A 10,678-nucleotide genomic window follows, 5' to 3' on the forward strand; every position below is an offset into this window, starting at 1 on the left:
TGAACATGATAACTATAAATTCTTAGAAGTTCTGGAAGCATACACAATCAAAGCAACAGAAATGAAAGAGAAAATTGGAAAAGAATATCTCAGAAGAACAAGAAAACTCCTAGAAACTAAACTATACAGTAGACTTAATTAAAGGAATAAACACATAAGCATTGTCACTATTAAGATACTTTGGACCAAAGTTGGACCAAAGAAGAACTTAGGAATATCGACCAGAAGACCTAGAAACTCATGACAACGAACAATGAACTACACCCAAAGGATAATACTGAACGACTCTATGTGAAAAGAAAAGACGGAGGAAGAGAACTGGTCTGTATAGAAGACTGTAAATAGTATAATGCAGAACACCGAAAGAATAATGACCGCAGCAAGAAATACTGAAGAAACAAATAAGATAGAAAAAGAAGAGGCGAGGAATAAGACGAAGAAAGAAAAAAGGAAACAGCTACACGGACGATTCATAAGAATAACAAAAGATGAAACTAACGAAAACACTTGGAAATGGCTACAAAAAGGAAACCTAAGCAGAGAAACTGAATCCCTAATAACAGCCGCACAAGATAACGCGATTAGAACCAACACATCAAAGCAAGAATTGACAAAACACAAGAAAACAGCAAATGCAGACTCTGCGGACAAAGAGACAAAGCAATAAACCACATAAGTGAATGCAGCAAACTAACCCAAAATAATGTAAGAATAGACACGATCAAGTGAGGAAGACAGTACACTGGCAATTATGCATACAACTGAATCTTGAACACACATACAAATGGTACAAGTACAAACCGGCAGAGGTATTGGAAAATGAAAGTCACAAGATCCTATGGGGCACAAATATACAAACGTTTCACTAAACTGCCATTGCCAAATGCTCCTTTACACTAGCTGCACTAATATCGATTATGTTCGATCGAAGATCACAACTGACAAACTTGCGAGTGATCAAAGAATTTTCTAACTCTTCATTGCTCCAGTTTGACATTGTTCAACATTCTTCCACCGGCACCTTTGCATTATGTAGACCGTGCCACTGTTAGAGGGCGATAACTCCAAATTCTTCTTGGTCAAATACCACAACAAATATGTAACACACAATATTTTTTCCGAGCATAAAAATATTTGAAAACAAAAACATTTATTGTATAAAAATGTATCAAAATATGATTGTAAAAACATTTATTTAAAAGTCTGCGTAAGAAAATATAATTTATTATTATTTATAATTTATTGTTTTGTTTTTGTTGTTTTTTGTTTCTTTTCGAACAATTTAATAATTTAAATGAAATTTTTCGAATTAAAGCAATAATGGAATTTTTTTCCGCAACATTTTTTTGAATTGAAGTAAAATTGTTACTGTAACAAAACACTACGAGTTATCGTCCGCTGTTCTTTGACCGAGAAGCGCCACCTGGCGAAAGTTTAGTGAAACGCATAAAAAATGGCGCCGCCCACATAATGCAAAAGTGCCCTTCCAAACGGTGTAAGTAATTGATTAAATCCTTTTATTATAAAAACAGGTTTTGTTTTTCATTTTATTTGGATTACACGTTACTTATACATAAAAGTTATTCTTAACGCCTACTCACGCCACTAACTCTTACAAATTATCGATGTAGAGAGAGAGAGAGAGAGAGAGAGAGAGAGAGAGAGAGAGAGAGAGAGAGAGAGAGAGAGAGAGAGTCTTTCCTCTACTCGTTCGGCACTCCTAGTTTTCCTTATTCAACTACAATCCTGTTGCGATCTCTCAAAGAACATTCCTCATAATAGATTCTCACTTACCATCCTGGATCTCGAAAAGGTTTAACCATAATATTTCTTCTCATCTTCAATCCTTAAAAATAACACCGGTTACCTATATTGCCCCTCACCCTATCTCTCTTTCCAGAGGAACTCAAAGGTGAGCTAACTACTGTTCGACGTCTTTGTTTCCGTTACAATTCGTTTCAAGATGTAACGTTTACACATCCCAGAAAAATGACTATTTATTCATTAATTCGATACTCCCCATTGTCTTAATTTTTGATCCGCACATTTCTGTCATTTCTAAACAAATCACATTCAAATACATGAATAAAATTTTCGTCTATAATTTTCTTTCCTACACGAGTACAACCGTGGCTACTGTAATATGATAGCCTAGCGATGACTATAATTTAGTCTGGTGACGTCATCAACATCGGTCTGTTGAAATTTGGTCACGTGTCTCTTTTTATTATTAATATTGGATGAGTTTCAGTACAAAGTATGATGTTTATCTTTTTTAATCCAATTTTGAAGTTTTCTAACGCTTTCTGTAAAAAATGTCTGCTCATTATCGACAGTCTGTGTTCCACTCATCTTGCTTGCTAGGACCTATGGCGATGACGTCATTTTTCAGTTGGCAGGCCATCTATGACGATGGTCACGGTACAACATCATCCGCACTTTTGTTTGTTTTTTGTTTTTTTAATTTTTAAATTTTATAAAATAATTTGATTCTTTTCGAACAAGTCATATAGCCACTGAAGCGTAAATGGCTACTGTGGTAGGATCTGCATTTATAGGGGCAACATTACTACAAGTAATATGTTTGTGTACATTACATTTAAATTTGTACATGTTGGTACTGTCGATCTTTTCTTTGTAATCATCAAAGATTCGTCCCCTTCCCCTTTACGGTACATTCACTTCGGAAGATTGTTTCCCTTTCAATCTCTCTCTCTCCCTCTCTCTCTCTCTCTCTCTCTCTCTCTCTATCTCCCCACTAATCACTAAATTTCACCCTTTGCATCTCTTAGTGTGAAGGTGGCCTTCTTTTCTCTCAACATAACATAGGCAGATATACCCCCCTACACATTTTCTAATATACTTTGTTTTAATAATAATGTCCTATAACAAAGACGAGGGAAAACGAATGCCCATCTTAGGAAATGACTTTCGGTCCGCTGTGAAATGGGGACGAAAATAGATAACATTTAATGCTAACAAAATTAAGCTTTTTTTGTTTAACAATTACAATAAAATACCGGTTGTCATGACGAATAACACTGTCTGTGAGTTCATTGTTCAATCTCCTCGGCTAACATGTACGGGAACATAAATGCAAAGAAATACATTGAATACATTGCCAAGGCTGCTTTTTTTCCATTGAGGTCGCCACTTATCAAGATCCAGAAGCCACTTGAGGATAAGGGTTATTGTGTGTACAGTAACCAATGGGATAATATCATAGTAATAGTTAGTATCGAAGATTTGATAAAGTATTATTACTTAAGGGGGCGGTTCATCAGGAATTTGTTTATGTTGGACTTGAAGACATCCAAGTTGAAATCAGGAGGGAAAGAGGCAAGCGGCAGAGAGTTCCACAGGTGTTCAGTTCTAACAAAGAAACTTTGTTCATGGAATCTACGTTTTGATTTAGGCACGGATAAAGAGTGGGGAAAATTATTGACAGTGGTTTCAGCTAGACGGATGTTTTTTCGAGAAAGATTGCCGAGGGGGGGGACAGAGATTGGAGCCCAGACGAGCACTTGCCATGGAAATAATGATAAAACAAAGACAGGCTCGCAACGTCTCTTCTGTGAAAAGACGAATGTGAAAAACACGTGAAAGATCGTATGAATCTATTACTGGAAATCGATTTCGCCCTAAAACAGTTGAACGAATAGCTTACCCAAGTATATACATCAGCATAATGCCTATTTGATATGAGGATACGTCTCATCGAAAGTGAACTCTGCGCGAGCCTTTTCTAGTCTCACACAAAAACACACGTTCACATTTCAAGCTATATTACTTGTCATATACATACACGCACACAAACATACGCGCCCACGTCCACATACGTACATATATTCACGTTCGCGTACATACACTCACATTCACGTGTATACTCATACACGCGCACACGTACGCACACATGGACAACGTCACTTCACCTTTCAAAGGAAATCCACACATGCGCAAAAGACCACTGGAACAAGTATAAAAGCAAGAGACAAGCTGTTTCCAGCCCTTTTCAGACCAGCCTCCTAGCTGGACGGTCTACGGACCGACAGCGTGCCTTTTCGGCATGCGCGCGCATGCGCGTGCCTCACACCACTTGTTACTATGTGGGACAAAAAGCTAACAGACCGTACGTACACTTTATACGCTTTCTATCTCCATAACCTGGATTGACTTTCTCACTCTATCTCCCCTTCGGTTTTGGTCCATCAACACACACATGTGCGCGACTCTCTACTGAGCTTAACCCTCTCTTTCTACAGGCCGGCTTGCCACTTCGCGTTTCTCTATTGCATTCCCCTTTCCTTCCACGCGCGTAGTCGTTAACGGCCGAATGAACACGTGTACACCCAAGACTTTCATTTCTCAACAGAAAATAAACGACATGTTTATTCTATTCCAGCATTTGAGTTCTTTGTTTCCTTCAGTCAATTCGTTTTATTATTTTTTCTTGTAGCGAGTTACGGTATTTATATCCTGGTCCGCAACAACTCTGACCAAATATTCAAACCATGCTAGTCTGTCTCCTCAAGCCATCCAGCACGCTCCTCAGGTTGCGAACGGGGACCCCTCCCTTCTATTTATAGAGGGGAGCTTCTAATACTAAATAAGAAGCCATGGACAATGAGGAAGTAACTAACTAAAAAAATGAGTAAAAATAAACCTACATAATGACAGATCGACACCCAGAATAAAAAGCGAGAAGAGGTAAGTGATGGTGACGTGGCATGAGAATCATGACTGAGGCTAACCAGGATCAGCCATCAGGCCTATATAAAGAAAATACCCAGTATCGCTATCACCACCAATTCTAGCAAAAAAAACAAAACAAAAAAAAAAACAAAAAAAAAAAAAACACACAATATTAAAAGCCCAAACATGGACAGTTACAGAAAAGGTCCTACTGTTTTGCTATTCAAAGTTTGCTATACAAAGTTTGAGAAGTGGATCAAAACTTCAAACGCAGTCCTTACTGAAAAAACTAAAAATAAAAAAACAAACTTCCAGAAGTAAACAGTCTTTGCTGTTCTGTAAGACGAACTCTACTGCTGCTGCTGTTGTTCATATTTAATTGCCTCCCCACGAGGGCAGAGTTAGACACCAGGGTCGTTTTTAAACGTGGAGAAAGGAACAAAAATTAAAATTGTCTCAGTCGAGAAGGGTTTCTCTTCCACTAACTGAGAAAAAAATGAAGTGTAGTATCAGAACAGATACTACACTGTTGAGCATCATATATTCAATAATTTTGTATGACTCAGATGATTATTGTTGCCGATCGTTTCCCCGATATCTTTCTAGTTGGATTTCTTTCTAGAAACAGACGGAGAGACCATGTAAAAATTGCCAACATCCCTAAGTGAAAGAACTGGATTCGAACTTGGCACATCTAAATCCTTCTTCATCGATCGAGGTTAAAGAAGATGAAGTTTAGTATCAGAACAGATACTACAGTTTCGACATCCAAAGTAAATAAGTTATAATATATTCATTGATTTATGTGTTTTAGTGGTTTATTCTGACTGTTTCAAGTAATCTCGACATCTTGTGGTTCTTTAAAGTTGAAGTTGATCAAACGATACACGGAAGACGATCTGCAAAGGAAGTCAACGATACGAGGGCAGGTATGAACCTAATTGAATCGATAGGTTTGCCAATTTCAAAACACGTGTCGACAACTACGAGACCACCCCTTTTGTTTTGATGGGATGGACTATGATTAATCTGTTATTAATTTTGATGTTGGAACAGGTGCGCCGAGCTTTTTACGTTCACCATTACCTTGAGAAGCTGGGAATAATGCGAAGTGTTGAATCATAACAGGATATGCTAGATTTCACGAGTTTCTGGTGACTACGTAACTTCAATCCTGGCTTGAGGTAGTTGCCTGTCTAGCCGCACTGATGAGCTGTGAAATAGCGAAACAGTACTGTATGTGGATGAGTATATATATATATATTCATTTCGATACTTTTTTGTGACCAAGAGCGGAGGTCCGCTTGAAATATAAAAAAACAATAAAAATATTAAATACAAAAAGTAACATCGTTTTTCATGCTGCAAAAAACCCTCATAACCTTTAAATCAATATATATATACATATACATATATATATATATATATATATATATATGTGTGTGTGTATATATATATATATATGTGTATATATATATATATGTGTATATATATATATATGTGTATATATATATATATATATATACATATATATATATATATATGTATATATATACCAAGTTATAGGTATGAATGAGGTTATTAAGAATGCTAAAAAAAAAAACAAAAAAAAAACAAGATATATTTTTATTGATATAGACGAATTTACATGGTTACGACACTGGACATGCTAATGTTTCGGACAGATAATCGACTTACGCTCTGTCCGACACATTAGCATGTCCAGTGTTGCGACCATGTAATTTTTTGCGACCATGTAATTTTGTCTATATCAATAATATATATATATATATATATATATATATATATATATATATATATATATATATAGTGCCTGCAACAAGAAAGTCCGTACGTGTAATTTCTGCAAATTTAAACTAAATTTAATGTAACTGTTTAAACAACCTATACTTCATTTGATTCGCCTTTTATTCTTCTATAATTTTACCTGTCCATATTTGACTTTTAATTGAAGTATTCTAGTGTTTACGTCAAATTAAAAAAATAACTTTAAATTGAGGAGGTAAAAAGAAAATCTGCACAAAGGAAAATCGTTGTTTAAATGTAACTTTGGGACATTAATACAACACAAATACAACAGGAACAAATAAACTAGTTAATATTTAGTAGCGTAGCTCTTCTGAAATTGTCAAATATATTACACCATCCCGGATACTTTTTTTTTATTAACATTTACCAGGAAATAAAGTTAAAAAAATACTTTTCGAGAGATTTATAAAGATTAAAAACAAAAAATATATAATACATATATATATATATATATATATATATATATATATATATATATATATATATATATAATACATATATATATAATACATATATATATAATACATATATATATATAATACATATATATATATAATACATATATATATATATAATACATATATATATATAATACATATATATATATAATACATATATATATATAATACATATATATATATATAATACATATATATATATAATACATATATATATATAATACATATATATAATACATATATATATATAATACATATATATATATAATACATATATATATATATAATACATATATACATATAATACATATATATATATAATACATATATATATATATATAATACATATATATATATAATACATATATATAATACATATATATATATAATACATATATATATATAATACATATATATAATACATATATATATATATAATACATATATATATATATATATATATATATATATATATATATAATACATATATATATAATACATATAGAGAAAGAGGGCGGCAGTACTAGGGGTCTATCTTCAAAAACCATTTGCACCTAGCTTAATCTCTTCATTAGGATGATAATAGATAGAGAAAAAAAGAATTTTTGAAAAAAAGTCATTTTTGGCATGTGGGGGGCTTTTTTTACGATATTGCCCCCCCCCCCGGGGCCCAAAATCACCATTTGCAGCAAAAAATTTACATTATGCAAAATTGCATGCACCTAAACGTCCTAAATGGATACAAATTGGTATAGATAGTTGAGACTGCTTATTTCTAGCCATTTTTGGGTTTATAGGATGAAAAGAAGGGCCAAAATGAGCCGAAATTTGCTCAAAATTACCCGAAATCTTAAAAAATCAGCTATTTGGCTACTATGTTACTCCTAAAACGTCCGAAATGACTATGAATGGACTTAGTTGGCTAAAACTTACATTACCCCATAATTTCTAGCCATTTTTGAGGCATTTTTGGGTTCCTAGGATAAAAAGAAGGGCCAAAATGAGCCGAAATTTGCCCAAAATTACCCGAAACTTAAAAAATCGGCTATTGTGCTACTATGTTACTCCTAAAACATTCCAAATGACTATGAGTGGACTTAGTTGGTTAAAACTTACATTACTCCATAATGTCTAGCCATTTTTGAGGCATTTTTGGGTTCCTAGGATAAAAAGAAGGGCCAAAATGAGCCGAAATTTGCCCAAAATTACCAGAAACTTAAAAAATCGGCTATTTGGCTACTATGTTACTCCTAAAACATTCGAAATGACTATAAGTGGACTTAGTTGGCTTGAACACACTGCAATGGCAATGGCTTCTTGATAACAACACTGCAATGGCTTCATAATAACACTGCAATAGATTCTTATTCTATTCAACAGAAATTCATTTCTGCTGGGTCCTTCATTTCTCTTAGTGTCCTCCCCCACCCCAAAACTGTGAAAGGAATTAGTTCCATTTCACATAAAAGGGAAATCCCCCAAAGAACAGTTAATAAACCATGCAATGCAATGTTCACTTAATCCCCTAAGGTTCTGCGCTATAAGAATGGGAAGTTGCTCGAGGTGAAGGGAAGTTGGAACTATGAAAGAAAAAACAAATTCACACTGAAGAACAAAGATGAGATCAATAAAGAATTTGAATCATTCATAACGTATTTCAATTAATTGTTGAGATGATTTATTGTTCTATTCCAATTGTTAACTATTACTCTTTTATTACCACCTCACAATTTTTCTAAAACTCGATGCCTATCAATGGTGACACATGTCCATCTGCAGGGATGCCAATCGACTTATGGGTAGAAATTATGGGGTAATGTAAGTTTTAGCCAACTAAGTCCACTCATAGTCATTTGGAATGTTTTAGGAGTAACATAGTAGCCAAATAGCTGATTTTTTAAGTTTCGGGTAATTTTGGGCAAATTTCGGCTCATTTTGGCCCTTCTTTTCATCCTATAAACCCAAAAATGCCTCAAAAATGGCTAGAAATAAGCAGTCTCAACTATCTATACCAATTTGTATCAATTTAGGACGTTTAGGTGCATGCAATTTTGCATAATGTAAATTTTTTGCTGCAAATGGTGATTTTGGGCCCCCGGGGGAGGGGCACTATCGTAAAAAAAGCCCTCCACATACCAAAAATGACTTTTTTTCAAAAATTCTTTTTTTCCCTATCTATTATCATCCTAATGAAGAGATTAAGCTAGGTGCAAATGGTTTTTGAAGATAGACCCCTAGTACTGCCGCCCTCTAAATATATATAATACATATTAGTCTCGCAAGTAACTGCGAGACAAACAAAATGTTACTTATTAGTCTCGCAAGTAACTGCGAGACAAACAAAATGTTACTTAGAGACTACTATTGAGTAATCCAACGTAGGGTACCGGTGGAAAAAATAATAAATTAATTTACTTGAGACATACTTATTGAACATTTTCTGAAATAGTACAATAATTACCTTGACATTCTTCTGTTTAGTTTAAGATATCATTTTCAGATATTTTGATACTAATACCGTTATTAAAAAAATAAAAATTGCCGGATTTTAGTTTCATAAGAGTTTTCCATAAACAAACCACTATTCGTACTACCATAATAACAGCGACACAGAGAGAGAGGGAGAGAGACAGAGAGACAGACAGACAGACAGAGAGGGGGGGCTACTGTTCAGTATTTGTGTAAAATATTACATAACTGATTTTTCCCCTATTTTTGATTATCCGTTACATTAATACCATTGCTAAATTAATTTAGTTTAAATCCCGCATTTCCATCCATGCTCACCACCGCCCACCGAAAATTACCGACTATTACCGAATGAGCAGACGTTAAATTGTAACAAACACACATCCGTAAAGTTGTTTATTTATGTCTGCGGTGCAGAGCTCCTTACATGAAACATTTTCTTGCATTATTTAAATTAAAACAGGTAAGCGTACTATTTTTTTTTTTTTTTGTTTGTTTACAAATGCTGTGTCAATAAAATTCTTACTTTCTTTTATATTTATGCGTTATTGGTAAAACTTTGTTTATACAAATTCCTGGGACTTACGTAGGACCCCCCCCCCCTGGAGTAAATGTGGCATTGCGGTGATTTTGCGGCCTGTCAAGAATATTATGAATATATTATTATCATTTTTAATTTTTTAACTGGCTGTAACATTTTCTTGCATTATTTACAACTTTTTTGTTGTTTGTTTACAAATGCTGTGTCAATAAAATTCTTACTTTCTTTTATAGTTATGCGTAATTGGTTAAACTTCGTTTATACAAATTCCTGGGACTTACGTAGGACCCCCCCTCCCCGGAGTAAATGTGGTATTGCGGTGATTTTGTGGCCTGTCAAGAATATATTATGAATATATTATTATCATTTTTAATTTTGTAACTGGCTGTAACATTTTCTTGCATTATTTACAACTTTTTGTAAATAATGCAAGAATATGTTACAGCCAGTTTTTGTCTTTCGATATTTCTTATCGTTTCTTCGCAAGTTTGCCGGCGACGACGTAATGTCCTAACCTCATTATTAAGAAAATAATAGTGTGTTACAATTAGTGCATCTGTTCTTCAGATGCTGCACTTCCATTTCATGTTCTCTTTCGGTGGAGGAGAAATCTGTCACGACTGAGACAATTTTTATTTTTGTACCTTTTCTCCGCGTTAAAAAACGACCCTGGTGTCTAACTCTGTCC

At 34.1% G+C, this 10,678-nt stretch overlaps 2 protein-coding genes across 2 annotated transcripts in view; one reads left to right on the forward strand and one right to left on the reverse strand.

Moving 5' to 3' along the window:
• Positions 1–10,678, reverse strand: part of LOC145288073 (uncharacterized) — a 136,985-nt gene that overhangs the window by 64,830 nt on the left and 61,477 nt on the right. The window lies entirely within an intron of this gene.
• Positions 9,341–10,678, forward strand: part of LOC145288256 (uncharacterized) — a 45,637-nt gene continuing 44,299 nt past the window's right edge. The window contains exon 1 of the mRNA XM_080136294.1: positions 9,341–9,912. The gene's annotated coding sequence lies outside the window, so the exon portion shown is untranslated. The remainder of the gene's footprint in view (positions 9,913–10,678) is intronic.

The sequence above is a fragment of the Euprymna scolopes genome, chromosome 11 (genome assembly GCF_053919585.1).
Source record: "Euprymna scolopes isolate OS-2025 chromosome 11, ASM5391958v1, whole genome shotgun sequence".
NCBI classification, from domain to species: domain Eukaryota; kingdom Metazoa; phylum Mollusca; class Cephalopoda; order Sepiida; family Sepiolidae; genus Euprymna; species Euprymna scolopes.